Genomic DNA, 5,701 nt, shown 5'->3' on the forward strand with positions numbered 1-5,701 from the left:
CTGAAACGTGTGAAAAACAATTCTGGTCAGTTTGAAGTAATTTCAATGATAAGAAATCAAAGATGCTACAAGTACTACTGGCTGAACATGCATGTATCATGGCCAGCACATACACAACGACAAATCAAGTTACCTCAGATCATTCACATTTTTTCTGTGACAAGTCAGCTTCAAATTTGTTACGTTTAAAATACATGACATTTGGTGAAAAATATTTTTGCTCTTGCCATCTATGTTTTCGCCGAAACTCTGAAGACAAACACGGCTCTAAGAACTAGCTGCGATAACATCTAACTGTATTCTGCAAAACCCGGATTGATTTACAGGTTGACCACAAGAGAGTAAAAACACATGTTGAGACAACGGTGGCCTCAATGTCACCCTCTAGCCCTGGGTTTATAGTATGCACTATGTAAGTCATCCTGTATATCTCCAGGGCTATGGTTTACCGGAATCCTGGCCCTGGAGATATACAGGATGTAAGTGAGGCAGAGAGAGAGAGAGAGAGAGAGAGAGAGAGAGAGAGAGAGAGAGAGAGAGAGAGAGAGAGAGAGATGTTCCTATGACGAATATCTTGTGTAAGAGGGCAGCAAAACACACCAGCCATGACAGATTAACTGAAGTAATATGACAAAGATCGGGTGTTCTATAACTCCTTATTCTAATAGCAGGACAAATTAACGATAATTGCACGAGGTGTTTCATCATGCGTCGATACAAGGGCATAATTACAAGCATTGGTCCTTATTAGTACTGTCTCCGAGGTCTTGCAGTAGAGCGTCCGCCCGGCCGCGTCATACCAAAGACGTGAAAATATGGTACTTGTTGTTACCCTGCCTGGCGCTCGGCATTAAGGGGATAAAACAAGGGCTGGTAGGTTCGGAGTCGGTGTACTGTGTCTGAGTGGGGTATTCATGTTAAACTGTGGCATGGTATTTCAGTGGGCTAGCACAATAAAATCGGAATTAGTCCGGACACACACGCGCGCGCAAGTGCATGCACGTCGCTATATAAGTACAATAATCTTGGACGCGACGTTAAACCCCATTTCACCTCACCTCACCTCACCTCATAAGTGTTAACAATATCTCCCATGACTCACCTGAATGGCTGCATAGGGAACATCAGAACTGTGTGCGGAATAGGGTACAAATGTTACTCAAAAGTGAGCAGACGACTTTTCTTTGCGGTCCCACATTCCATGCCCTCCCAGGCCAGTCGGACAGTGGACAGCTGGTGACTAATGGTTCCCAGATGGCGGGAAATAGCCGAGCAGACGATAGAAAATTCTAACATGCAGTGAAAAACTATTTTGTTGTCACTGACATGAAGTATTTAATAATTTATTCAACAAAGTATAAGATAAATACACAATGCTATTTAGAAAGTGGTCAAAGTACCCAAAAAAAAGAACTACAATTGCGTGTTATTTCAAATATAACATTTGTTACATTTGACCAATTTATAAATGGCATTGTGTATTTATAGCTTTCGGCCACGCCGTGCCAATTTACACTTATCGGAGGGGTATTCAGAGCTCCAGATAAGCTTTTGGTGTTGTGGGTATTTTACCCATGCATTTTAAAATCATTGGGTATCAGTAATTCTATCTGGGTATTTAAATTTCTGTTACCCACTAGTTTTTACACATGTGGGTATTTAAGTTAAATATTTAAAAACACTATTCATCTAGTCCCTGCAAACTGGTGTCGTGTGGGTTCGAGAGATTTATAGGTCTAAAAAATACCACGATAATTCCACAAGAAAGTGTGATGGGAAATGATCATGATGTAACTGTCATCGTGGAGTTTGGCAAGGTTGACGGAATGTCCGTTTATAATTTCAAAATAAGTTGCTGATTTGCTAATCGAATACGCAGGGTTACTTCCCAATGTTTTGATGATACGCACAAGCTTTATTTTTGGAGCGAATCTGTAATGTTCGTTGCGTATTTGATACGTTTGGATTTTATTTTACTGCGTATTTCTGCATTTTTTATGCGTATTTTACGCAGATACGCAGCTTATCTGGAGCTCTGTCATTATGTGATCTAGACTAACAGTTGTCGGGCTTTCATTTTTGTGGAAGCATCGCTGACTTTGTGTGCTGGCGATTAGGTGCCTCACTCTGAGAGTGTGGGTTCGAATCCTGGATTGGACTCAACCCCTCAAAAGTACTAGAATTTGTACTTTACTAAGGAAGTGTTATCCCAAATATAACATTTGTTGCGTCTGTGTAAGTGTAAGTGTTGTATCATTCAGTTGCTATACAATACCCCTACCTCCACGCTTCATTATAGGTAATAATGGACTAGTTAAACATTATACAAAGAAATTTTAGTAATTAACTGTGAGACTAACTTTTCATTTTTTTTAATTGGATTCTGTAGTTCGCCAGTACCGAAGTATGGGTTTATTGCCAGGCTTGCTGTAAGGTTGAGTCTATAAGTTGGCTGGAAATGATTAGACCTTTTGTTAGCGATGTTGTATTTTTCTTTAAGAAGTTTAGGACTGTTGCATGACGCGGAATTACAACTATAGGCACAAATAATAAAGGGCCATGGAAAGGTTAAGCCATTCCAGGGCACTATGTGTCTGGCCAGGGTGAACTGGTCATCATAAATAAGACAAACCACATGTACAACGGGGGGGTAGGGTTGGGGGGGGGGGGGGGGGGGGCGTGGGGAGGGAGGTAGAGACAGTGAAGTTGATGGTACTGACAGATAAGAGGTCTCATTTTACAACTAGAAACTCCGATTCCATAGAAGTAGGTTCTCCCTAATTTCCTTTGGTTTTTGCTTCTAGGCTTCGTGGCAACGAACTGAGTGTTGACTTTTTCGGATGTTTTCCACGAGTCGGTCGACCTATACTACCCCCGTAAATGTAATTGTGACTCACCCCTGGAAGGGTGGTCAGTTGACTTGTGCAGACGGCGACTAGCCCATCAATCAACTAGATTCCAAGACGAGTAACGATCACGAGGTGTTATTGTATATAACCTTGAAACATGTTGATATTATTCAATGAACTACAGTGATGAACTCCAAAGATCAACGTATACATTAGTCACAATGATAAAAACTAGCTAGTTGTTTAACCTAACCCAGTGTTTGTTTGTTTGTTTGTTGTTTAACGCCGCACTCAGCAATGTTCCAGCTATATGACGGCGGTATGTAAATAATCAAGTCTGGATCAGACAATCCAGTGATTGACATCACAAGCATCGATCCATGCAATTGGGGTCAATGACATGCATCAACCAAGTCAGCGAGTCTGACAACCCGATCCCGTTAGTCGCCTTTTTCGACAAGCATAGTCGCCTTTTACGGCAAGCACAAAACAAACAACACACACGCGCACACACACAGGCACACACACACACACACACACACACACACACATACACACACACACACGTTGCTGTCTCACCTTCGCTTTTCTTCTACTGTTGGTGATACGTTAGACTAACATTTAGTCTCTGAAATCTTATATTACACAATATCCTTCTTGACTCTAAAAATAAAAAAATTCCCTATGCTGATTTCAGACTAACATTTAGTCTCTGAAATCTTATATTACACAATATCCTTCTTGACTCTAAAAATAAAAAAAATCCCTCAAATAAATATATTCCACGGTCATGGTGCAGGACTGTGGAATAGAGCTAGCTTGAGCTGGCTAGACTTGCTTTTGTATGCATTTCTAGATTATTATTTTTTCATAAAATAAATATATTCCACGGTCATGGTGCAGGACTAGTGATACGTTGTTGTACTGTGTTGCGGATATCATATGGTGAGATCACACATGGAGACAAGACGATTTATGAAAGGAGCACATACTACAGTAAACTACGTTATAACGAACACGCTTATAACGAACTGACGGATATAACGACCTTACTTTTTTGGTCCCGACTATTTGCTGTAGTTATGTTGTATATATGCTTATAACGAACTAAAATTAGTAGCCCCCTTGAGTTCGTAAAAACCGTACTTTACTGTATTTGGAATGAAGTTGACTTTATCATCCTATTCTTGATGTATGCATCAGCCATTCAAGCTAACTACATGTTTCGGATGTATCACTAGTCATTGATATTGTAGCGGAAGGTCCGGGGTTCGATCCCCGGCCGCGTCATACCAAAAGACGTTAAAAGATGGTACTTGTTGTTACCCTGTCTGGCTAAGGGGCTAAAACAAGGACTGGTCGGCTCGGAGTCAGTATACTGTGTTTGAGTGGGGTATTCATGTTTTTTTAAACTGCGGCATGGCATCTCAGTGAGCTAGCACTATAAATCGGCATCAGTCGGGACTAGTACAAACAGCCACACACACACACGTCCAATAATCTTGGACGCGACGTTAAACCCAACTCACCTCACCTCATTGATATAATAATCGGCCGCTGAACTTGTGGAACCTTCTTCTCCATGCATCGGGTGGTGTACCGTACCGCGGTATAACTGTTGTTTTTCTTGTTTGTCACTTTACGCCGCAATCAGCATTATTTCAGCCATATGACGGCAGCCTGTAAATAATCAAGTCTGGACCAGACCATCCAGTGATTATGAACAACGATCCAACGGACACGCCATCAACCAAGTCCTGACCACCCGTGCCACGTTATCGCCTCTTACAACCAGCAGACGTTACATGGGAACCGTTCTATCCCGGAATACCCATGTGGCTGTCTTTCAGGTGTAAATCCTCCTAGATGCTGTACCTGCATGTAACTGTTATGGTGCCATGGCACTGTAGCCTACCTGGATATGAAGTCAACAGTTTGAATTGTCAACAAAATGTTAATATGACATCCTTACCTTTTTGGGTCATTCTAATATGTATGACAATAGTATGAAACAACGGCGCCATTTTCACTTGGTGCCGTAATAATAAGCTTACGTCCATTAATTAGAAGGTCATCAACCATCACCACATTTTTCCAGGCTTTGTTGGAATCTTTCAGAACCTCAAAACAGTCGTGCAAAACAACATCAATCCTACAAAACAACATACAAAACAATTTCTCATACCTTCATGTCAGAATGTTTGTTTGTTTGTTTGTTTTTTAACGCTGCACTCGGCAACATCTCAGATATTACTGAACAACAAAAGTTCCTGCGACATTGAATAAGATTTAATGCAAAGTTATGTTTTTTTAACCAAATCTGAAAAGACTCCTGCGATGCAAGCAACATATCTTCGTCTCATGGAATGGACCAGGCGTCGCACAAAGTCCTATGGGATATCTGTCCATATCTGCTGGAGCATGTTTCGAACTTCCTGGAGTGTCTGTGGAACACGTGGTTGACGTCGAAGGCGCCGATCCATCTCATCCCACATGTGCTCGATTGGTGAGAGATCAGGGGAGCGAGCCGGCCAGGGGATGACATTCACGTTGTTTTGTTGAAGAGAATCCTGAACAATACGAGCAATATGTTGTCATGTTGAAAGGTAATGCCTGGGCCATGACGACGCAAAAAAAGGTAGAACAACAAGGCCGATGATCTCGTCGCGGTAGCGCTGTCCATTGAGATTTCCCTCTACCACTATCAAACGGGTCCTCTGTCTTGCTGTAATCCCACCCCATACCATAACGCTGCCGTCCCCGAACCGACCAATGATTGACGTAACGTTCACCTCGACGTCGGTACACTCGACTCCGTCCATCGCTGTGGCTGAGGTGAAAATGAGAGTCGT

This window comes from Haliotis cracherodii, unplaced genomic scaffold, assembly GCF_022045235.1.
Source record: "Haliotis cracherodii isolate W230 unplaced genomic scaffold, xgHalCrac1.p SCAF_10, whole genome shotgun sequence".
Classification (NCBI taxonomy): Eukaryota; Metazoa; Mollusca; class Gastropoda; order Lepetellida; family Haliotidae; genus Haliotis; species Haliotis cracherodii.